Genomic DNA, 26,187 nt, shown 5'->3' with positions numbered 1-26,187 from the left:
TCTGTGTCGCCAAACACTTCTGCATCATCCTCTGGTATGTTGCTCCCGCGTTTTTCAGACCAAAGGGCATTGTTCTATAGCAAAACACACCGTAGGGTGTGATGAACGCTGTTTTGACTTCATCTTCTTCTTTCAATCTGATCTGGTTATAACCAGAATATGCGTCCAGGAAGGAAAGACGTTCACATCCTGCCGTGGAGTCGATAATTTGGTCGATCCTTGGGAGGGAAAAGTGATCCTTTGGACAATGTTTATTGAGACACGTAAAATCAACGCACATGCGAAGGACTTTAGTGTTTTTCTTCGGCACCAACACTGGATTTGCTACCCATGTGGCCTCTGTGTGCAGCTCCTTGATAAAACCAGCTTCTCTTAGTCGATCAATTTCTGACAGCATAGCCTTGCGGTTTGGTTCCGAAAAACGCCGCAAAGGTTGTTTGATTGGTATCGCTAATGAATCCAAGTTTAGGTGGTGCTCGGCAAGTTCTCTGGGTACTCCTGGCATGTCAGCTGGACACTATGCGAAGATTTTCCAGTTCTCACGGAGGAACTCGACGAGCGTGCTTTCCTATGCGAGGTCCATATCTTTTGCGATGGACGTCGTCTTCTTCGGGTCTGTTGGGTGAATCTGCACCTCCTTAGAATTTTTCTCAGTGTTAAAAGTTGATTCTTTGTTTGGCCTCCCTACATCTGGCAGCACATCATAGTCAGTCATGAGTCTTGACGCCATATATTCTGCTTGCATCCCGAAAGTTTCTGACAGTCGATGAAAATCCTTATCGCACTTATCGGCTAGCGCAAAACTTCCTTTGACTGTGATTGGTCCCTTAGGCCCAGGCATCCTCCACAACAAGTACGTGTAATGTGGTACCGCCATAAACCTAGCATATGCTGGTCGTCCCAACAAAGCGTGGTACTGTGATGGGAAATCTACGACTTCAAACTCCAGCCTCTCGATTCTGTAATTTTCTCGGGTCCCGAACTGAACGTCGAGGTTAATCTTCCCCAGCGGATAACTTGGCTTCTCTGGTGTGATACCGTGGAATCTCGTGTCTGTTGGCTTCAGGTTTGCTAGGGATATGTTCATCTTCCTTAATGTATCTGCGTACATAAGGTTTAAGCTGCTGCCGCCATCTATGAACACGCGAGATACATCGAACCCTGCGATGACTGCTGGTAAGATGAGTGCTGACTGCCCTGGTCGAGGAACTTGCTGTGGATGGTCCGCTATGGTGAAGCCAATATCTTGCCCTGACCAATTAAGATACTCAACTGTTGGTGGAGGCATCTTCTCTGCCATGAACACCTGTCGCGAGATTACTTTCTGAGCTCTATTGGATGGCCTGCCTTTCTGAATCATCGAGACCGCTCCATTGGAATTGGGATCAACATAAGGCGGTGGTGCAGGTGCTGCCGCAATTCTGAGCTGGTGTCGATTATCGTCCGTAATTGCGGGAGGGGGTGGTAAGTGAATTTCACTCCTGGGCTCCTGAGGATTTCTGGGTGCTGCCTGAGCATTGGCATGCCCGGTGATACGCGTACAGCACGCGACCGTTGGGAACCCTGATACGCGTACAACACGCGTCCGTTGGGAACCCCAAGAGGAAGGTGTGATGCGTACAGCGGCAAGTTTTCCCTCAGTAAGAAACCAAGGTTTATCGAACCAGTAGGAGCCAAGAAGCACGTTGAAGGTTGATGGCGGCGAGATGTAGTGCGGCGCAACACCAGGGATTCCGGCGCCAACGTGGAACCTGCACAACACAACCAAAGTACTTTGCCCCAACGAAACAGTGAGGTTGTCAATCTCACCGGCTTGCTGTAACAAAGGATTAGATGTATAGTGTGGATGATGATTGTTTGCAGAGAACAGTAGAACAAGTATTGCAGTGGATTGTATTCGATTAAAAGAATGGACCGGGGTCCACAGTTCACTAGTGGTGTCTCTCCCATAAGATAAATAGCATGTTGGGTGAATAAATTACAGTTGGGCAATTGACAAATAGAGAGGGCATGACAATGCACATACATGATATGATGAGTATAGTGAGATTTAATTGGGCATTACGACAAAGTACATAGACCGCTATCCAGCATGCATCTATGCCTAAAAAGTCCACCTTCAGGTTATCATCCGAACCCCTTCCAGTATTAAGTTGCAAACAACAGACAATTGCATTAAGTATGGTGCGTAATGTAATCAATAACTACATCCACGGACATAGCATCAATGTTTTATCCCTAGTGGCAACAGCACATCCATAACCTTAGAGGTTTCTCTCACTCCCCCAGATTCACGGAGACATGAACCCACTATCGAGCATAAATACTCCCTCTTGGAGTTACAAGCATCAACTTGGCCAAAGCATCTACTAGTAACGGAGAGCATGCAAGATCATAAACAACATATAGATTGATAATCAACGTAACATAGTATTCACTATTCATCGGATCCCAACAAACACAACATATAGCATTACAGATAGATGATCTTGATCATGTTAGGCAGCTCACAAGATCCGACCATGAAGCATAATGAGGAGAAGACAACCATCTAGCTACTGCTATGGACCCATAGTCCAGGGGTGAACTACTCACTCATCACTCCGGAGGCGACCATGGCGGTGAAGAGTCCTCCGGGAGATGAATCCCCTCTCCGGCAGGGTGCCGGAGGCGATCTCCTGAATCCCCCGAGATGGGATTGGCGGCGGTGGCGTCTCTGGAAGGTTTTCCGTATCGTGGCTCTCGGTACTGGGGGTTTCGCGACGAAGGCTATTTGTAGGCGGAAGGGCAGAGTCGGGAGAGTCACGAGGGGCCCACACGCTAGGGTGGCGCGGCCAGGGCTTGGGCCGCGCCGCCCTACTATGGCGCCGCCTCGTGGCCCCACTTCGTCTTCTCTTCGGTCTTCTGGAAGCTTCGTGTGAAAATAGGCCCCTGGGCGTTGATTTCGTCCAATTCCGAGAATAGTTCCTTACTAGGATTTCTGAAACCAAAAACAGCAGAAAACAGCAACTGGCTCTTCGGCATCTCATTAAAAGGTTAGTGCCGGAAAATGCATAAATATGACATAAAGTATGCATAAAACATGTAGATATCATCAATAATGTGACATGGAACATAAGAAATTATCGATACGTCGGAGACGTATCAAACCCCAAGAGGAAGGTGTGATGCGTACAGCGGAAAGTTTTCCCTCAGTAAGAAACCAAGGTTTATCGAACCAGTAGGAGCCAAGAAGCACGTTGAAGGTTGATGGCGGCGAGATGCATAAGACATGTAGATATCATCAATAATGTGGCATGGAACATAAGAAATTATCGATACGTCGGAGACGTATCAGCATCCCCAAGCTTAGTTTCTGCTCGTCCCGAGCAGGTAAACGATAACAAAGATAATTTCTGGAGTGACATGCCATCATAACCTTGATCATACTATTGTAAGAATATGTAATGAATGCAGCGATCAAAACAATGTAAATGACATGAGTAAACAAATGAATCATATAGCAAAGACTTTTCATGAATAGTACTTCAAGACAAGCATCAATAAGTCTTCCATAAGAGTTAACTCATAAAGCAATAATTCATAGTAGAGGTATTGAAACAACACAAAGGAAGATTAAGTTTCAGCGGTTGCTTTCAACTTGTAACATGTATATCTCATGGATAGTTGTCAATATAGAGTAATATAACAAGTGCAATATGCAAGTATGTAGGAATCAATGCACAGTTCACACAAGTGTTTGCTTCTTGAGATGGAGAGAAATAGGTGAACTGACTCAACATAAAAGTAAAAGAATGGTCCTTCAAAGAGAAAAGCATCAATTGCTATATTTGTGCTAGAGCTTTGATTTTGAAAACAAGAAACAATTTTTGTCAACGGTAGTAATAAAGCATATGTGTCATGTAAATTATATCTTACAAGTTGCAAGCCTCATGCATAGTATACTAATAGTGCTCGCACCTTGTCCTAATAGGTCGGATTACCTGGATTATCATCGCAATGCACATGTTTTAACCAAGTGTCACAAAGGGGTACCTCTATGCCGCCTGTACAAAGGACTAAGGAGAAAGCTCGCATCGGATTTCTCGCTATTGATTATTCTCAACTTAGACATCCATACCGGGACAACATAGACAACAGATAATGGACTCCTCTTTTATGCATAAGCATGTAGCAACAATTAATTTGCTCATATGAGATTGAGGATATTTGTCCAAAACTGAAACTTCCACCATGGATCATGGCTTTAGTTAGCGGCCCAATGTTCTTCTCTAACATTATGCAATGCTCTAACCATTTTAGTGGTAAATCTCCCTTACTTCAGACAAGACGAACATGCATAGCAACTCACATGATATTCAACAAAGAGTAGTTGATGGCGTCCCCAGGAACATGGTTATCGCACAACAAGCAACTTAATAAGAGATAAAGTGCATAAGTACATATTCAATACCACAATAGTTTTTATGCTATTTGTCCCATGAGCTATATATTGCAAAGGTGAAGAACGGAAATTTTAAAGGTAGCACTCAAGCAATTTACTTTGGAATGGCGGAGAAATACCATTTAGTAGGTAGGTATGGTGGACACAAATGGCATAGTGGTTGGCTCAAGGATTTTGGATGCATGAGAAGTATTCCCTCTCGATACAAGGTTTAGGCTAGCAAGGTTATTTGAAACAAACACAAGGATGAACCGGTGCAGCAAAACTCACATAAAATACATATTGTAAACATTATAAGACTCTACACCGTCTTCCTTGTTGTTCAAACTCAATACTAGAAATTATCTAGACCTTAGAGAGACCAATTATGCAAACCAAATTTTAGCAAGCTCTATGTATTTCTTCATTAATAGCTGCAAAGTATATGATGCAAGAGCTTAAACATGAGCACAACAATTGCCAAGTATCACATTATCCAAGACATTATAGCAATTACTACATGTATCATTTTCCAATTCCAACCATATAACAATTTAACGAAGAAGAAACTTTCGCCATGAATATTATGAGTAAAGCCTAAGGACATACTTGTCCATATGCAACAACGGAGCGTGTCTTTCTCCCACACAAAGAATGCTAGGATCCATTTTATTCAAACAAAACAAAAACAAAAACAAACCGACGCTTCAAGCAAAGTACATAAGATGTGATGGAATAAAAATATAGTTTCACTAGAGGAACCTGATAATGTTGTCGATGAAGAAGGGGATGCCTTGGGCATCCCCAAGCTTAGACGCTTGAGTCTTCTTGATATATGCAGGGGTGAACCACCGGGGCATCCCCAAGCTTAGAGCTTTCACTCTCCTTAATCATGTTGTATCATCCTCCTCTCTTGATCCTTGAAAACTTCCTCCACACCAAACTCAAAACAACTCATTAGAGGGTTAGTGCACAATTAAAATTTACATGTTCAGAGGTGACATGATCATTCTTAACACTTCTGGACATTGCACAAAGCTACTGAAAGTCAATGGAATCGAAAAATCCATCAAGCATAGCTAAACAGGCAATGCGAAATAAAAGGCAGAATCTGTCAAAACAGAACAGTTCGTAAAGACGAATTTTATTGAGGCACCAGACTTGCTCAAATGAAAATGCTCAAATTGAATGAAAGTTGCGTACATATCTGAGGATCACTCACGTAAATTGGCATAATTTTCTGAGTTACCTACAGAGAATTAGGCCAAGATTCGTGACAGCAAAGAAATCTGTTTCTGCGCAGTAATCCAAATCTAGTATGAACCTTACTATCAACGACTTTACTTGGCACAACAATGCACAAAACTAAGATAAGAAGAGGTTGCTACAGTAGTAACAACTTCCAAGACTCAAATATAAAATAAAAGTACTGTAGTAAAAACATGGGTTGTCTCCCATAAGCGCTTTTCTTTAACGCCTTTCAGCTAGGCGCAGAAAGTGTATATCAAGTATTATCAAGAGACGAAGTGTCAACATCATAATTTTTTCTAATGATAGAATCAAAAGGTAACTTCATTCTCTTTCTAGGGAAGTGTTCCATACCTTTCTTGAGAGGAAATTGATATTTAATATTACCTTCCTTCATATCAATGATAGCACCAACAGTTCGAAGAAAAGGTCTTCCCAATATAATGGGACAAGATGCATTGCATTCAATATCCAAGACAACAAAATCAACGGGGACAAGGTTGTTGTTAACGGTAATGCGAACATTATCAACTCTCCCCAAAGGTTTCTTTGTAGAGTTATCAGCAAGATTAACATCCAAATAACAATTTTTCAATGGTGGCAAGTCAAGCATATTATAAATTTTCTTAGGCATAACGGAAATACTTGCACCAAGATCACATAAAGCATTACAATCAAAGTCATTGACCTTCATCTTAATGATGGGCTCCCAACCATCCTCTAGCTTCCTAGGAATAGAAGTTTCGCGTTCTAGTTTCTCTTCTCTAGCTTTTATGAGAGCATTTGTAATATGTTTTGTGAAAGCCAAATTTATAGCACTAGCATTAGGACTTTTAGCAAGTTTTTGTAAGAACTTTATAACTTCAGAGATGTGGCAATCATCAAAATCCAAACCATTATAATCTAAAGCAATGGGATCATGGTCCCCAATGTTGGAAAAAATTTCAGCAGTTTTATCACAGGCAGTTTCAGCAGTTTTAGCGATTTCGAGCAGTTTTCGCGCTTTGCATTAGAAGTGGAAACATTGCCAACACCAATTCTTTTACCATTATTAGTAGGAGGTGCAGCAACATGTGTAGCATTAGCATTACTAGTGGTGGTAATAGTCCAAACTTTAGCTATATTATCTTCTTTTTCATTTTCTTCTCTTTCCCACCTAGCACGCAATTCGGCCATCAATCTTATATTCTCATTAATTCTAACTTGGATGGCATTTGCTGTAGTAACAATCTTATTATTATGATTTTCATGAGGCATAATTTTCGATTTCAAAAGATCAACATCAGCAGCAAGACTATCGACTTTAGAAGCAAGTATATCAATTTTCCCAAGCTTTTCTTCAACAGATTTGTTAAAAGCAGTTTGTGTACTAATAAATTCTTTAAGCATAGCTTCAAGTCCAGGGGGTGTGTTCCTATTATTGTTGTAAGAATTCCCATAAGAATTACCATAGCCGTTGCCATTATTATAAGGATATGGCCTATAGTTGTTACTAGAATTGTTTCGGTAAGCATTGTTGTTGAAATTATTATTTTTAATGTAGTTTACATCAACATGTTCTTCTTGAGCAACCAATGAAGCTAACGGAACATTATTAGGATCAATATTTGTCCTATCATTCACAAGTATAGACATAATAGCATCAATCTTATCACTCAAGGAAGAGGTTTCTTCGACAGAATTTACCTTCTTACCTTGTGGAGCTCTTTCCGTGTGCCATTCAGAGTAATTAATCATCATGTTATCAAGAAGCTTTGTTGCTTCACCAAGAGTGATGGACATAAAGGTACCTCCAGCAGCTGAATCCAATAGGTTCCGTGAAGAAAAATTCAGTCCTGCATAAAAGGTTTGGATGATCATCCAAGTAGTCAGTCCATGGGTTGGGCAATTTTTAACCAAAGATTTCATTCTTTCCCATGCTTGTGCAACATGCTCATTATCCAATTGTTTAAAATTCATTATGCTACTACTCAAAGATATAATTTTAGCAGGGGATAATATCTACCAATAAAGGCATCCTTGCATTTAGTCCATGAATCAATACTATTCTTAGGCAGAGATAGCAACCAATCTTTAGCTCTTCCTCTTAATGAGAAAGGGAACAATTTTAATTTTATAATGTCACCATCTACATCTTTATACTTTTGCATTTCACATAATTCAACAAAGTTATTGAGATGGGCAGCAGCATCATCAGAACTAACAGCAGAAAATTGCTCTCGCATAACAAGATTCAGTAAAGCAGGTTTAATTTCAAAGAATTCTGCTGTAGTAGCAGGTGGAGCAATAGGTGTGCATAAGAAATCATTATTATTTGTGGTTGTGAAGTCACACAACTTAGTATTTTCAGGAGTACCCATTTTAGCAATAGTAAATAAAGCAAACTAGATAAAATAAATGCAAGTAACTAATTTTTGTGTGTTTTTGATATAGCAAACAAGACAGTAAATAAAGTAAAACTGGCAACTAATTTTTTTGTATTTTGATTTAGTGCAGCAAACAAAGTAGTAAATAAAATAATGCAAGACAAAAACAAAGTAAAGAGATTGCGATGTGGAGACTCCCCTTGCAGCGTGTCTTGATCTCCCCGGCAACGGCGCCAGAAAACAGTCTTGATACGCGTACAGCACACGACCGTTGGGAACCCCAAGAGGAAGGTGTGATGCGTACAGCGGCAAGTTTTCCCTCAGTAAGAAACCAAGGTTTATCGAACCAGTAGGAGACAAGAAGCACGTTGAAGGTTGATGGCGGCGAGATGTAGTGCGGCACAACACCAGGGATTCCGGCGCCAACGTGGAACCTGCACAACACAACCAAAGTACTTTGCCCCAACGAAACAGTGAGGTTGTCAATCTCACCGGCTTGCTGTAACAAAGGATTAGATGTATAGTGTGGATGATGATTGTTTGCAGAGAACAGTAGAACAAGTATTGCAGTAGATTGTATCGATGTAAAAGAATGGACCGGGGTCCACAGTTCACTAGTGGTGTCTCTCCCATAAGATAAATAGCATGTTGGGTGAACAAATTACAGTTGGGAAATTGACAAATAGAGAGGGTGTGACGCCCCAAAACCGGTACCATGAGGATCCCAACGAATCCGCCGAAATCCGCACGATATCGATTTTAGGAGACGCACCACCAAGCGCCTCGTACACGCCGGAGCATGCACGCGATGCGGGTGGAATCAATCACGAGAGGTAACATTACAACAGGATTACAATAGAGCCCACAAGAAAACATATATATTACAACAACGACTCCATCGAGTCAAGATACAAATATACAATACAAAGATCCAAAATCATACAGAAGATCAAATACGTCCGAGTACGGAAAAGATACAAATTGGACTAAGAGTCCTGAAGATAAACGATGGCGTCCATAACCCTGCCCAGGCCAAGCCGGAAGGGTAACCTTGCTAGCGTCGTCTTCATCGAACATATCTTCATACCTGCCCGGTTATATCCCGTAGAAGCAGCAATAAGTACGGTTCGTACTTAACAAGACTTCAAGACGTATAAGCATTCGTCAACCAGTCGTCCTTTGTACTTGAGGCACGCAGGGGACTTAGAGGACGCAAGAGGAACGTCATAGGCAATATGGTGGGGTTAAGCGGCAGCGCACAAGCACTAAAAATCTATAGAGACACTCTACACATTCGTCTATCAGAGAAGGTGAGAGAGCGCATAAACTAGCAGTTCTATACTCTGCAAACAAAACACAGCCGATGCGTTCCCCCTTCGCCAAGAAGTACTTACAAAGGCACTCACACGGTTGTCAAGTTTTAACCAGTTATTATTGAGTTTGTGCTAACTTACTATGCCAGTTATTATTAATGAACAACAGGTGTAAGTTGTCTATGGTCGAGTCATACAGCTCCAAGTCGTCCATAACCGCGGACACGGCTTATCGATAAGATGTACACCCTGCAGGGGTTGCCCAAATGTAGCCACACGCACGATCAACCCACTTGCGACAGGTGGATATCACGACTCGCACTCTCCTTCACGACAACAATGTCCAGGAAGCCACCTAACTAAGTTGAACCCGTATCGAAGTCCGGCCGTATCTCCGAAGCGGACCTAGCTGTTTGCGACAGCGTACTAGGTGGTTTAAACACACACTGGGGCGATAAACCACTTCGCAGCGGCTCCGCGACCTATACGTGCATACCAGAAACAAGGGATACAAGGCACCCAGGGGCTTCCCAAAGTAAATAAGTAACAGGCTGGCATGCACGCAAACGACAAATGGTAAAACATTGCAAACTAGTTGTGGCCACTGGACAAAGCTGTAGATTCCGGCAGTGGTCGAGGGGAGACCCAGAAACATACCCACGTGTGGTTAGAGCGCTCAGTCTCGGAACAGATAACAAGAACTCGGGTCCTAGGGGACATTAGTGAGTCAAAGTTCCGATGCTTTCGCAAAGGGGCTCACAGATGCCTCTGCTTATCATTTTAGTTGTTAACAATAAGTAAAGCATGATTATCTCCAACAATATATCCATAGACCATGTGTCATGATTCCCCAACAGATAACCCGATAAGATAGCGGTAACGGTAACGAGATATAAACAACACTAGCATGCACTACGACTCGCAAGGCAGACCCGATAACCAAACAACAGCTGTAGGAGGTTGGTGGTTGGTGGTGGCAATATGGGCTGCTTGAGGTAACAAGTGGAAGGGACACGTGACAAGAACGCAACTCAAGGATAGCATGAGGGAGAAGGCAAAATAAAATAGGTAAGCGACTTCTGCAGGGGCAGGAGTATAAGGGAAATGCTTGCCTGTTAAAACTTGCCGAGGGACATCCGGAGAACTTGTTGTATCTCACCACACCACTTCGTGATCCTATCCGGGAAGAAGCAAATGCTGGACAAACAACGTATGCAAGTTTTACTACTACGGATAAAGAAGATCCAGCATGATCAAGATGATATGCAATGACATGGCAATTATGATGCGATGCAACTTATCCATATTAATCGGAGTCGGAACCCCGGACAAACAAATTAGGTTAGAGTTGCATTTTCTACCGTCAAAGTTAAGTGTTCATTAGCATGGCAAAACATGGCAACGGTGCGCTACTTCAATATTAAACAGAGCGGGGAAATCCTAGTTGGACATCCGAAATACTCCGCATATATGTGAGGTGAATATGCATAACTATCATGTCTCGACATGATGCGGAATGCAAACAGATGAATGGATGACATATTCATATTCAGTGCATTTTTCTGATTAAAATTGATATATAACATGTTTGGTTTTCAGCTATAGAATAAAAGATATAAAATAACATGTTTTGCAGTTGAAAATAGAAGAAGCAGGCTAGATAGAAAGGAACTGGGAGGTGGTGCTTTGTCTCACGAAAAACTGAAGGGAAAAACAGAGTCATACCACAGGAAACGACTAAGCATGCACACATGCAAATGGATGAATTGATGTCGTGTCTAGCTAGCTAAACAAGCAGGCTAGCAGGTGAATGGATGGATGTGCATACGGTGAAGCTAAGCAACCAGGCAGCTAGCTGAAAATTGGAGTCTCGCACTTGTGGATGGATAAAAGCATGTACTTGCCCGAGAAGCAAAACAGCGCTGGCCACGTATAGCAGCAGGGCACGAGCATCTACTGAATTACGTATATGTAAAACAACGAGCTTGTATCTGAAACCAAAACGGAGAGCAAAACTCGGCTGATACCTTGTTGATATGTATACTGTGACGTGTAGAGCTGGATTAGTTAATAAAAGACATAGGAAAGGGAAGGGACTATATGGTAGCTGTAGGGATCGATATTTGTCCTGCTGCACCGATCGGAATAGAGCATGCCACTACGCTGCTGATCTACTCATGTAGAACTAGATACAGCAACAGCCGCGACTTTGGCATGCTGGGACGATGGTCGTAACTGACGAAACTGAAGAGAAGAGATCGAATTGTCGAATCGAACCAAGCGGAAACGAGAGACACGCGCGGCTGAGACAACCGACTACGACGACCACGAAACGGAGGCGCCATAGGTGTTCGTGGAGTTGCTGCAGTGTGTGCGCGGTGCGGGGAGGGAGCACGGCGTGCTGGTGCAACCAACTAGGAACCAGAGCTCGACTCTGTGCGGAAAACGGTGAGGCTACATGTCTACAGCGACGGTGAAGAAAAAGTATCAGGGACAGAGCTCACCATGGCGTCGACGGAGGCGCTAGCGTGGCGGAGGACGACCATGACGCCGGGAGACGAAGGAGGGCACGGGCGGATGAGGAGGAGCACGGTCTTGGACGGAGGCGATGGGCATGGTGGCGACCTCGGACAGAAGAGAAGCCGTCAGAAATTGGCGTCGCCGAACAGCGAGCAATCAGGACGGGGAAGAGGGGGAAAAGGGGCGCCGTCTCACCAGGAAACTGATGAACACCTCGGATGGGGCGGACGAGGTCGGAGGCGGCCGGAAACAGGGATTTCTTCGCCGTGGTCGGAGAGGAAACGACGAAGCTGGCGATGATATGGAGCACCCCGGCTCGATTTCTTGGCTTGAGGAGGACCGCGGCATCAAGGCGCAGCTATTGGTAGTCTCAGATCATCGGGGGATGGCCGGAGCTGGCGGATCGACGGCGAGGTCGAGGTTTCTGCGATGGCGCTCGATGTGGTTTCTCCTCTCTCGGGTTCGACTTGGGAGAGGGGAAAGAAGAGGGGAGCAGGTGGAGTGGTTGGCTCGGTAGTGGAGTATGACATCGAGGAGAAACACGCTCGTCTCATGCTCTGTATTCGCAAGAAGAGAATGAGAGAAAGATGAGGACGTGGGCTGCTTCCAGGGCTCAAAGCCAAGATTCAAAGAAATAGAGGATGGCACGGTAGGTGGAGATGGAACAGGAAAAAGGAAGAGAGATATATAGATAGAATAATAAAACGAGATAGGCAACGGAAGGATAAGTTACAAACATTTTCAAAACCATATATTTGTTTATTTATTTAAAACTTGTCCAAAATATTTCAAATATTTTTGTTTCAGGTTTTGTTAAAAAAGAATATATTAGAGTGAGGGTTACATATGGTTTATGAGAGGGAAAAAAATAATTAGGATTTATAAAATAGTTTATTTTGTCAAAAACATGGATATGATGCAAGTATGATGATATGATTATGCATAAAAGAAAAACAACAAACAAAACTAATAGGGGATATTTTCTGGGTCGCTACAATCGACACCACTAACAAGGAATCTCGCCCCGAGATTCCACGTCAACCTAAGGGGGAGTTGGTTAAACTATCGGATCTTCTGGCGACGTGTCGAACTCCTCGACACCACTAACAAGAAATCTTGTTCCGATGTTGATGATGCGCTTTCGTCGGAACCTCCAAAGATCGGACCTGATAGGTGAGGGGCAAAGATCGTCCAACCCACGTCGGAACCTAAGACTCGGAGAAGCAGATAAGAGAGAGGACTCAAAACTCGAATAGGTAAGAGGAGAAAGAATATAGATAAGGAGAAAAATAGAGCTAATCAGATCTATCCAACGAATTTTAGAAAATAGTTTGGACGCTCTAAACTCAACGACCGTTGGCAAGGTTATCCTAATGGCTGGACTAGTGGGGTACCGTCAACCTGATGCTCTGATACCAACTTGTGACGCCCCAAAACCGGTACCATGAGGATCCCAACGAATCCGCCGAAATCCGCACGATATCGATTTTAGGAGACGCACCACCAAGCGCCTCGTACACGCCGGAGCATGCACGCGATGCGGGTGGAATCAATCACGAGATGTAACATTACAACATGATTACAATAGAGCCCACAAGAAAACATATATATTACAACAACGACTCCATCGAGTCAAGATACAAATATACAATACAAAGATCCAAAATCATACAGAAGATCAAATACGTCCGAGTACGGACAAGATACAAATTGGACTAAGAGTCCTGAAGATAAACGATGGCGTCCATAACCCTGCCCAGGCCAAGCCGGAAGGGTAACCTTGCTAGCGTCGTCTTCATCGAACATATCTTCATACCTGCCCGGTTATATCCCGTAGAAGCAGCAATAAGTACGGTTCGTACTTAACAAGACTTCAAGACGTATAAGCATTCGTCAACCAGTCGTCCTTTGTACTTGAGGCACGTAGGGGACTTAGAGGACGCAAGAGGAACGTCATAGGCAATATGGTGGGGTTAAGCGGCAGCGCACAAGCACTAAAAATCTATAGAGACACTCTACACATTCGTCTATCAGAGAAGGTGAGAGAGCGCATAAACTAGCAGTTCTATACTCTGCAAACAAAACACAGCCGATGCGTTCCCCCTTCGCCAAGAAGTACTTACAAAGGCACTCACACGGTTGTCAAGTTTTAACCAGTTATTATTGAGTTTGTGCTAACTTACTATGCCAGTTATTATTAATGAACAACAGGTGTAAGTTGTCTATGGTCGAGTCATACAGCTCCAAGTCGTCCATAACCGCGGACACGGCTTATCGATAAGATGTACACCCTGCAGGGGTTGCCCAAATGTAGCCACACGCACGATCAACCCACTTGCGACAGGTGGATATCACGACTCGCACTCTCCTTCACGACAACAATGTCCAGGAAGCCACCTAACTAAGTTGAACCCGTATCGAAGTCCGGCCGTATCTCCGAAGCGGACCTAGCTGTTTGCGACAGCGTACTAGGTGGTTTAAACACACACTGGGGCGATAAACCACTTCGCAGCGGCTCCGCGACCTATACGTGCATACCAGAAACAAGGGATACAAGGCACCCAGGGGCTTCCCAAAGTAAATAAGTAACAGGCTGGCATGCACGCAAACGACAAATGGTAAAACATTGCAAACTAGTTGTGGCCACTGGACAAAGCTGTAGATTCCGGCAGTGGTCGAGGGGAGACCCTAAACCCTAAACCCTAAACCCAGACCCAGAAACATACCCACGTGTGGTTAGAGCGCTCAGTCTCGGAACAGATAACAAGAACTCGGGTCCTAGGGGACATTAGTGAGTCAAAGTTCCGATGCTTTCGCAAAGGGGCTCACAGATGCCTCTGCTTATCATTTTAGTTGTTAACAATAAGTAAAGCATGATTATCTCCAACAATATATCCATAGACCATGTGTCATGATTCCCCAACAGATAACCCGATAAGATAGCGGTAACGGTAACGAGATATAAACAACACTAGCATGCACTACGACTCGCAAGGCAGACCCGATAACCAAACAACAGCTGTAGGAGGTTGGTGGTTGGTGGTGGCAATATGGGCTGCTTGAGGTAACAAGTGGAAGGGACACGTGACAAGAACGCAACTCAAGGATAGCATGAGGGAGAAGGCAAAATAAAATAGGTAAGCGACTTCTGCAGGGGCAGGAGTATAAGGGAAATGCTTGCCTGTTAAAACTTGCCGAGGGACATCCGGAGAACTTGTTGTATCTCACCACACCACTTCGTGATCCTATCCGGGAAGAAGCAAATGCTGGACAAACAACGTATGCAAGTTTTACTACTACGGATAAAGAAGATCCAGCATGATCAAGATGATATGCAATGACATGGCAATTATGATGCGATGCAACTTATCCATATTAATCGGAGTCGGAACCCCGGACAAACAAATTAGGTTAGAGTTGCATTTTCTACCGTCAAAGTTAAGTGTTCATTAGCATGGCAAAACATGGCAACGGTGCGCTACTTCAATATTAAACAGAGCGGGGAAATCCTAGTTGGACATCCGAAATACTCCGCATATATGTGAGGTGAATATGCATAACTATCATGTCTCGACATGATGCGGAATGCAAACAGATGAATGGATGACATATTCATATTCAGTGCATTTTTCTGATTAAAATTGATATATAACATGTTTGGTTTTCAGCTATAGAATAAAAGATATAAAATAACATGTTTTGCAGTTGAAAATAGAAGAAGCAGGCTAGATAGAAAGGAACTGGGAGGTGGTGCTTTGTCTCACGAAAAACTGAAGGGAAAAACAGAGTCATACCACAGAACTTGACTAAGCATGCACACATGCAATGGATGAATTGATGTCGTGTCTAGCTAGCTAAACAAGCAGGCTAGCAGTGAATGGATGGATGTGCATACGGTGAAGCTAAGCAACCAGGCAGCTAGCTGAAAATTGGAGTCTGCACTTGTGGATGGATAAAAGCATGTACTGCCCGAAGCAAAACAGCGCTGGCCACGTATAGCAGCAGGGCACGAGCATCTGCTGAAATTACGAGACATGTAAAACAACAGAGCTTGTATCTGAAACCAAAACGGAGAGCAAAACTCGGCTGATACCTTGTTGATATGTATACTCGTGACGTGTAGAGCTGGATTAGTTAATAAAAGACATAGGAAAGGGAAGGGACTATATGGTAGCTGTAGGGATCGATATTTGTCCTGCTGCACCGATCGGAATAGAGCATGCCACTACGCTCGCTGATCTACTCATGTAGAACTAGATACAGCAACAGCCGCGACTTTGGCATGCTGGGACGATGGTCGAATCGACGAAACTGAAGAGAAGAGACTGAATTGTCGAACTGAACCAAGCGGAAACAGAGACACGCGCGGCTGAGACAACTGACTACGACGACCACGAAACGGAGGCGCCATAGGTGTTCGGGAGTTGCTGCAGTGTGTGCGCGGTGCAGGAGGGAGCACGGCGTGCTGGTGCAACCAACTAGGAACCAGAGCTCGACTGTGCGGAAAACGGTGAGGCTACATGTCTACAGCGACGGTGAAGAAAAAGTATCAGGGACAGAGCTCACCATGGCGTCGACGGAGGCGCTAGCGTGGCGGAGGACGACCATGACGCCGGGAGACGAAGGAGGGCACGGGCGGATGAGGAGGAGCACGGTCTTGGACGGAGGCGATGGGCATGGTGGCGACCTCGGACAGAAGAGAAGCCGTCAGAAATTGGCGTCGCCGAACAGCGAGCAATCAGGACGGGGAAGAGGGGGAAAAGGGGCGCCGTCTCACCAGGAAACTGATGAACACCTCGGATGGGGCGGACGAGGTCGGAGGCGGCCGGAAACAGGGATTTCTTCGCCGTGGTCGGAGAGGAAACGACGAAGCTGGCGATGATATGGAGCACCCCGGCTCGATTTCTTGGCTTGAGGAGGACCGCGGCATCAAGGCGCAGCTATTGGTAGTCTCAGATCATCGGGGGATGGCCGGAGCTGGCGGATCGACGGCGAGGTCGAGGTTTCTGCGATGGCGCTCGATGTGGTTTCTCCTCTCTCGGGTTCGACTTGGGAGAGGGGAAAGAAGAGGGGAGCAGGTGGAGTGGTTGGCTCGGTAGTGGAGTATGACATCGAGGAGAAACACGCTCGTCTCATGCTCTGTATTCGCAAGAAGAGAATGAGAGAAAGATGAGGACGTGGGCTGCTTCCAGGGCTCAAAGCCAAGATTCAAAGAAATAGAGGATGGCACGGTAGGTGGAGATGGAACAGGAAAAAGGAAGAGAGATATATAGATAGAATAATAAAACGAGATAGGCAACGGAAGGATAAGTTACAAACATTTTCAAAACCATATATTTGTTTATTTATTTAAAACTTGTCCAAAATATTTCAAATATTTTTGTTTCAGGTTTTGTTAAAAAAGAATATATTAGAGTGAGGGTTACATATGGTTTATGAGAGGGAAAAAAATAATTAGGATTTATAAAATAGTTTATTTTGTCAAAAACATGGATATGATGCAAGTATGATGATATGATTATGCATAAAAGAAAAACAACAAACAAAACTAATAGGGGATATTTTCTGGGTCGCTACAGAGGGCATGACAATGCACATACATGATATGATGAGTATTGTGAGATTTAATTGGGCATTACGACAAAGTACATAGACCGCTATCCAGCATGCATCTATGCCTAAAAAGTCCACCTTCAGGTTATCATCCAAACCCCTTCCAGTATTAAGTTGCAAACAACAGACAATTGCATTAAGTATGGTGCATAATGTAATCAATAACTACATCCTCGGACATAGCATCAATGTTTTATCCCTAGTGGCAACAGCACATCCATAACCTTAGGGGTTTCTCTCACTCCCCCAGATTCACGGAGACATGAACCCACTATCGAGCATAAATACTCCCTCTTGGAGTTACAAGCATCAACTTGGCCAAAGCATCTACTCGTAATGGAGAGCATGCAAGATCATAAACAACACATAGATTGATAATCAACATAACATAGTATTCTCTATCCATCGGATCCCAACAAACACAACATATAGCATTACAGATAGATGATCTTGATCATGTTAGGCAGCTCACAAGATCCGACAATGAAGCATAATGATGAGAAGACAACCATCTAGCTACTGCTATGGACCCATAGTCCAGGGGTGAACTACTCACTCATCACTCCGGAGGCGACCATGGCGGTGTAGAGTCCTCCGGGAGATGAATCCCCTCTCCGGCAGGGTGCCGGAGGCGATCTCCTGAATCCCCCGAGATGGGATTGGCGGCGGCGGCGTCTCTGGAAGGTTTTCCGTATCGTGGCTCTCGGTACTGGGGGTTTCACGACAAAGGCTATTTGTAGGCGGAAGGGCAGAGTCGGGAGAGTCACGAGGGGCCCACACGCTAGGGCCGCGCGGCCAGCTCCTGGGCCGCGCCGCCCTACTGTGGCGCCGCCTCGTGGCCCCACTTCGTCTTCTCTTCGGTCTTCTGGAAGCTTCGTGGCAAAATAGGCCCCTGGGCGTTGATTTCGTCCAATTCTGAGAATATTTCCTTACTAGGATTTCTGAAACCAAAAACAGCAGAAAACAACAACTGGCTCTTCGGCATCTCGTTAATAGGTTAGTGCCGAAAAATGCATAAATATGACATAAAGTATGCATAAAACATGCAGATATCATCAATAATGTGGCATGGAACATAAGAAATTATCGATACGTCGGAGACGTATCACTCAGCCCACCTTAACATTGCCTGAAAATTTCGGCAATCCTTCTGCAAATGTCCCGACTATCTTTTCACGTTGTTGTCAAGGTAAAAATGCATTTGACACGGCCCGTTCATCATCTCCTCGGGAGACACGAAGGGCCTCTGGAACTTTGACCCAGTGTTCTGCCTGTTGTTTCGAGAGTCATCTCTATTGTTGCCTCGCTGCTCATTGCTCCTCTGGTAATCATCTCTATTGTTTCCTCCAGCGCTTGCTCGGAAGCCAGCCGAAATTTGCCCAGGTGCATCATAACCCGAGTATTGCTGAGGAAATCATCACCTATTTTGATAATTTCGGCCGCGGTCCTCCTCTGGTGACCTATGCCGTTTGTTGTGAACAGCATCTTCTCCATCTGCCCATCTGTTTGCTATCTCCATCAACGCTGATACTGTTTTTGGATTGGTTCTCCCCAGATCCTCGACAAAATCTCCTCGCCTGATTCTTGCGACAAACGCATCTATCGCTCTCTCGTCAGATATATTCTCTGCCGAGTTTTTGATGATATTCCACCTCTGGATATATTTTCTCATTGATTCGTCTGGCTTCTGTCGACATGCCCGCAATTCCTCTAGAGATGCGGGTTTTTGCAGGTGGATCGGAAATTCTTGACGAATATGTCCTCGAAGCTATCCCAGCTGTCGATAGATCCTGGAGGAAGCTTCTTGATCCAAGATCGTGCAGCTCCACTTAAATGTACTTGGATGCTTTGCATAGCTGTTTCTCTGGTCCCTCCAGTTAGCTTCACCGTCTCGAGGTAATTGATATGTCTCCAACGTATCGATAATTTCTTATGTTCCATGCCACATTATTGATGATATCTACATGTTTTATGCATACTTTATGTCATATTTATGCATTTTCCGGCACTAACCTATTAACGAGATGCCGAAGAGCCGATTCTTTGTTTTTCTGCTGTTTTTGGTTTCAGAAATCCTAGTAAGGAAATATTCTCGGAATTGGACGAAATCAACGCCCAGGGGCCTATTTTGCCACGAAGCTTGCAGAAGACCGAAGAGAAGACGAAGTGGGGCCACGAGGCGGCGCCACACTAGGGCGGCGCGGCCCAGGAGCTGGCCACGCCGGCCTAGCGTGTGGGCCCCTCGTGACTCCCCCTGACCTGCCCTTCCGCCTACATATAGTCTTCGTCGCGAAACCCCCAGTACCGAGAGCCACGATACGGAAAACCTTCCAGAGACGCCGCCGCCGCCAATCCCATCTCGGGGGATTCAGGAGATCGCCTCCGGCACCCTGCCGGAGAGGGGATTCATCTCCCGGAGGACTCTACACCGCCATGGTCGCCTCCGGAGTGATGAGTGAGTAGTTCACCCCTGGACGGGTCCATAGCAGTAGCTAGATGGTTGTCTTCTCCTCATTATGCTTCATTGTTGGATCTTGTGAGCTGCCTAACATGATCAAGATCATCTATCTGTAATGCTATATGTTGTGTTTGTTGGGATCCAATGGATAGAGAATACTATGTTATGTTGATTATCAATCTATGTGTTGTTTATGATCTTGCATGCTCTCCGTTACTAGTAGATGCTTTGGCCAAGTTGATGCTTGTAACTCCAAGAGGGAGTATTTATGCTCGATAGTGGGTTCATGTCTCCGTGAATCTAGGGGAGTGAGAGAAACCCCTAAGGTTATGGATGTGTTGTTGCCACTAGGGATAAAACATTGATGCTATGTCCGAGGATGTAGTTATTGATTACATTACGCACCATACTTAATGCAATTGTCTGTTGTTTGCAACTTAATACTGGAAGGGGTTCGGATGATAACCTGAAGGTGGACTTTTTAGGCATAGATGCATGCTGGATAGCGGTCTATGTACTTTGTCGTAATGCCCAATTAAATCTCACAATACTCATCATATCATGTATGTGCATTGTCATGCCCTCTCTATTTGTCAATTGCCCAACTGTAATTTGTTCACCCAACATGCTATTTATCTTATGGGAGAGACACCTCTAGTGAACTGTGGACCCCGGTCCATTCTTTTACATCGATACAATCTACTGCAATAATTGTTCTACTGTTCTCTGTAAATAATCATCATCCACACTATACATCTAATCCTTTGTTACAGCAAGCCGGTGAGATTGACAACCTCACTGTTTCGTTGGGGCAAAGTACTTTGGTTGTGTTGTGCAGGTTCCACGTTGGCACCGGAATCCCTGGTGTTGCGCCGCACTACATCTCGCCGCCATCAACCTTCAACGTGCTTCTTGGCTCCTACTGGTTCGATAAACCTTGGTTTCTTACTGAGGGAAAACTTGCCGCTGTACGCATCACACCTTCCTCTTGGGGTTCCCAATGGTCGCGTGTTGTACGCGTATCAAGACTGTTTTCTGGCGCCGTTGCCGGGGAGATCAAGACACGCTGCAAGGGGAGTCTCCACATCGCAATCTCTTTACTTTGTTTTTGTCTTGCATTATTTTATTTACTACTTTGTTTGCTGCACTAAATCAAAATACAAAAAAATTAGTTGCTAGTTTTACTTTACTTGCTATCTTGTTTGCCATATCAAAAACACAAAAAAATTAGTTACTTGCATTTGCTTTACTTATTTCATCATGTTTCCTTTTAATTTTACTGTAAAAGATATACCGGTGGGACAAGGGTCTATAATTGGAAGAGATAATATAGAAGAATTTTTCACCCACGTTAGTATGCATGAAGATCTTAAAGATATACCCCTTGCAAAAGTTGTCCCTACTTATGAAGATGCCTCTGTTTGTTTGGTACGCATGTGTTGCTGCCAAAACCCACCGGCGGGCAGCGACGGGCAACACAGTAGAGCCGAGAACAACCTAGGGCTGCGGCTGGCCGAGGTCCCTCCGAGCGACGGCCCGCAAAGCCTTCTGGTACACACGTCCGATGCTGATGCAAGGGCGTGCCACCTGACCTATACCTGGTCAGGAAGGTGATGGAGATGCCTCGCTTAGTTTCCTGCATGGCATACACGTAAACATTAAATACGAGCCTCGATCGGCTCTCAGATTATCCTGTGAATCGGCTCAAGGAGCCGATCCACCCATGATTCGTACGAGGTGCACGAATATATGGTGGTCCTGCTTGATCAAGATAAAGCTAATGAGATCTACGACGATTTAGGGTTTTCACCGCATAATCGGATCATCCTACTCAGGATTGGGCCTCGCGGCCACGCACGGTGATCATAAGCCGATCCTAGACAAGGCCTAAAAACCAACACGAGGTTGATCCTCGGAACATCCTGTCTAGGACTAGGGAACGACACCCTGCGTGCCGCTGGATCCTCCAGCCCTTTGTAAGGCCTAACTATTGCAGATATTAAACTAATCCTTGATGAACAAGGAGCAACCGTAACGGATCAGATCTACTAAATAATGATCAAGCGGGGTGCCGCCCCCACACCTAAGATAGGTGTGAGGGTGGCTAGACATGCAAGGGTTGCACTACGATAGCATGTTACGCGAAGAACTATGCTAACCCTAACACATCTATGATAACTACGTTGCTCGCCATCAACAAGGCTTCAGTACGAGCAACGCATGAACAACGTGGAGCTTGTGCTGCCTAGATCGCAAGATGCGATCTAGGCAGCATGTTGCTTACCGGTAGAAACCCTCGAGACGAAGGAGTTGGCGATGCGCCGAGATTGATTTGTTGGTTGAACGTTGGTTGTTGTTTATTCCATAAACCCTAGATACATATTTATAGTCCAGGGGACTTTCTAACGTGGGAATAATCCCCACCGTGCACGATACAGACTCTAACTTTTAATCTAAGATACAATCTACCATAATTAAAGATACACGGGCAATCTAGCCCAAACTCTTCGTGCAAGGCCACTTCAGAGATCTTCCACGTGTGATCTTCCAAGCCCATCTCTCTTACGGCCCACTTCCTGATTTGGCCAAAATCTGGTGATAACACATGCCCCCCTGGTTTTGGCAATGATAATTTCAAAACCACTCTATTTTTCCTTCGAAGGGTCATGTCGTGGCAGAGCAGACCTGTCGCAGTATTCTTCATCATGATGCCCTGTCTTTTCAGCTTCTCTGCAAAATTCGATAGCTTTGGCATCACTTCCTCGGAAACTGCAATGGCATTAAATTTCCACCAGGCTTCTTATTATTTAACCGTGCCGATTGATTAGCCCACTTCATCCCCTTCCCCTGTTCCAGCCATCGGCACCAAAAAAACCCTCTTCCTCTGTAGCGATGCCTTCCTCTTCCTCCGTCTCCTCCGGCCTCTCCCTCCAGTCCTTCTCTTCGAGCGAGCCGGAGTGGAACTCCGACCACGCGCCAGTGGACGACCTGCCTCTGACCGATGGGGAAGAGGGCCTCAAGTTCCTCATCGATGGGGAGCTGATAAGCGAAAGTGAAGACGACCTCCATCCTTGGGCGAAACCCACCTCCCCCGACGGGAAGGGGGAAGAAGTAGAGGAAGAGGAAGGAAAAGAGGAGGGCGGCCCCCCTTCCCCCGCTAAGCTTCTGCCGGCCAAGCGATTCCGCGCTTGGGCGGACAGTGAGGACGATGATGATGACGAGGAGGAAAAGGAGGAGGATTCATCCTCCTCCTCCATCGGGTATCCACCGACCAAGCGCTTCCGCCCCTGGGCGGACAGCGAGGATGATGATGATGACGAGGAAGACGAAGCTCCGGCCAAAGGCTGGGGTAGCAGCGACGAGGAGCTTCCTGGGAGCAGCGCCGACGACATCGACGACGGCGATGATGAGGACAGCGACGACTAGTAGAGTAGGACTAGTAGTAGCAGTGCACTAGGCGCTAGATCCTTCTTTTGAGAGCCATCGGCTCTTTCTTGTAAAGCCGCTCCTTTGAATTAATGAAAATTGTTCTTTCAATTAATCCAATTTCATTCCTTCCGCCTGTCATGCCAAGACCGATAGCAACGTATCGGATTTCTTTTCTTTTGGACGCCCGTGAAGCCGGACTCACATGTCGATTAGCCCGTCAGTCAAGCACTTCTCAAATTCAGGCTGCGATTTGATATCTGACCATAATTTTTCGCAATCCCTTAGCCGATGACTACTCATTGGCTATTTTGAGAATCCAGTCCCTTTTCTTTTCTTGCAGCGACAGGACGGTCCAAAACCTGTAAAGCCGACGGCCTCCTTTTCCGGTTCCTCTCCGTAGCTTTAGCAGTTTTCTTTTGCAACACCTGAACTGCTTTCAGAGAAGATCACGATGCAGGGTCAGTCGATGCGACTCCAATCGGCTCCCAAAACAGAACATCTACCAAGTTAGCTGCCCCCCGAGCCTTAATCAAGGCGAGAATGCCGGCGAGGATGCATAGATCGTTGATCAGCTTTATTCCACTGAACGTCGATGTTGATGTGAACTTTGAGCACATAGCCAGTAGGTCTTGGTCTTGTGTAACTGTACTAGAGTCGATGGCTGCGCATCGGCTTCCAACGTTGGTTGTTCACACGTAGGGTCGACCATCACCTTAGGCCTCCATCACCTTAGGGTCTTAATTCTAAAGTCGATGCCCTTGCATCGGCTGTAAAAAAATTTTTACTGGCCGATTTTTCCTAATCGGCTCCCAGTGTTTCACTGCACACATGTTTACACATGTTTATCTGTACATGTTCATCTGACTATATGCCCCCCGAGCCGAATCTGCCAGATGACTGCAGATATCGGCGTTTGTGGTTAGCCAGGGCACTGTACTTGCACGTTGGCTCCGCGAGGATTCGTGCTGACTTTCATCCGCCGACGTGGCCGCTGCCCAGTAGCTGGATGCTGAACACAAGCAGAACATGTGGTGAAGATAAGTTTGGCCGATTGCTGGAATCGGCCTCCATATCGATTGAAGCGCTGACTGAAGGTTCTGTAATGCTCCTTCATAATTTTTTGGGGCCGATCACAAGGATCGGCCTCGCCACGTTTGCTCATCGCTTTGCTTCAGCTACTCGGTCAGGCTGGTGGATAAAACCAGCCCAACCTCTGACTTGATGCGCTTGCTGTCGCCCACCTTGAGTGCATCGTGTAATCGTGGAGCACTAAGCTCCGTCGGAAGGACGAGCACCATGTTTGTACCAGCCGATGTTTCATCATCGGCTTTCCTTTGCTTGGGACGCCACTCCATCTTCCGTGGACGACCCTCTTCGTCCAGGGTTCGCTGAACTTTCGCAGCCAGATCAGGTCGTGCCTTCCTTAGCGTATGCAAGTATACCCTTTCGGCTTCCTCCAGACCACGCAAACGCTGAACCCTGCGCTTTTGTGAACGGCTGAGTCCATCAGGGCACCACCTTGGCCGGTGGTACCTGTCTTCTTCTTGTCCCTCATCTTCTGAATCCTCGAGATCTTCCCATCGAGGGGACTCAGCATGTTTGCTTTGTGGCGGGAGAGGCCCTAAGCGCTTGAACATGGACACGTTGGCTGCCACCTTCTTCTTCTGGTTGCATTCTGGGCAATTGCCGATTGTAGGCAATCGGCTCATTCCTGAATCCCAGCAGTGTCTGAAGAAGGGGCAGTCCCAGTGCCTGTCGTTGTCATCTTGCTCCCTTGATTTTTCTTTGGCACGGCGCTCGTGCTCCTCCTCATCGCGATCATGCCGACGATATCTTCTGGCTTCTCTAGCCAGACGATCTCTTTCATCATCATCGCTGGATCGTCGGCGTTGGTCATACTGACTCACATACTTGTTGAGGAGGTGATCAGAGAGGGGTCGCTGATATCTCATGTTCTTCACTTCTCCCTCTGTGATGTAGCGCTTGCCATCATGACGGAGCCGATCGCGTGGAGCGGCCTCCTCTATGTCCTTGCTACGAGAGCAGCTGCCCTCGTCTCCATCTTTGCCAGAGTGATGCCCAGGTCCTACCACGTTGATGCTGAACGAGGATCCTGGCTGGCAACCTTCAGGGTAAGTGCATTCCACCATGTTAACGGCGGGGAAGGGCTGGGTGTCGACCTTCATGGCGTACTGGTTGAAAATCAGACGCCCTTTTTCTATCACCGCTTGGATGTGCTGACGCCATACCCTGCAGTCGTTGGTGGCATGGGAGAGCGAGTTATGCCATTTGCAGTATGGCTTTCCGTTCAGCTCTTGCACCGTGGGGAATTTGAGACCTTCGGGAATCGTCAACTGCTTCTCCTTGAGCAGGAGGTCGAAGATTTGCTCAGTTTTGGTCATGTCAAAATCAAACCCCCGGGGCGGGCCTGGTGGCTTTACCCATTTGCAGGACACGGGGGTTCCTCCCCGAGTCCATTCAGCCACTGCTACCTCTTGATCTCCCGCAGAAACTTCGTCTTCCTCTGCATCGACCAGGACTACTGCACGCTTGAATTTGTCCTGGTACAGGTCCGGTGGCGCTGTTCATATGCCGACGGTCGAACCATGTGCGCCAAGTGAGGGATAGTCCGCTTGGGAGGCCATGTCCTTGAGCGGTGTTGCGAGGCCCGCTACTGCCAACTCGATCGCTTCCTTTTCGATTATACGAACCGAATAACATCGGTTCCTAAGATTCTGAAGCGCTGGATGTATTCATCACGGTTTCTCCACGCTTCTGACGTAATTGTGCTAGATCGGCAATGCCGGACTCGGAAGC

General features: G+C 45.7%; 1 long non-coding RNA gene across 3 annotated transcripts; it reads right to left on the bottom strand.

Annotated features, from left to right (window-relative positions):
- Positions 1–8,590: 8,590 nt before the first annotated feature.
- LOC139835929 (uncharacterized) lies at positions 8,591–17,133 on the bottom strand. Of its 3 annotated transcripts, none has more exons than XR_011751248.1 (6): positions 16,437–17,133; positions 15,052–15,136; positions 12,066–13,686; positions 11,855–11,975; positions 10,463–10,547; positions 8,591–9,124 (listed from the first exon to the last, which is right to left on the bottom strand). It is a non-coding gene; the product is annotated as an uncharacterized lncRNA (long non-coding RNA). The 3 variants fall into 3 exon arrangements; XR_011751249.1 differs by having other exon boundaries at positions 11,855–13,686; positions 16,437–16,557; positions 16,648–17,132; XR_011751247.1 differs by having other exon boundaries at positions 11,855–13,686; positions 16,437–17,129.
- Positions 17,134–26,187: the final 9,054 nt, after the last annotated feature.

Source organism: Lolium perenne, chromosome 2, assembly GCF_019359855.2.
Source record: "Lolium perenne isolate Kyuss_39 chromosome 2, Kyuss_2.0, whole genome shotgun sequence".
Lineage (NCBI taxonomy): Eukaryota > Viridiplantae > Streptophyta > Magnoliopsida > Poales > Poaceae > Lolium > Lolium perenne.
The sequence above is the reverse complement of the archived record's forward strand: the minus strand, read 5'-3'. Positions and strand labels throughout refer to the sequence as shown.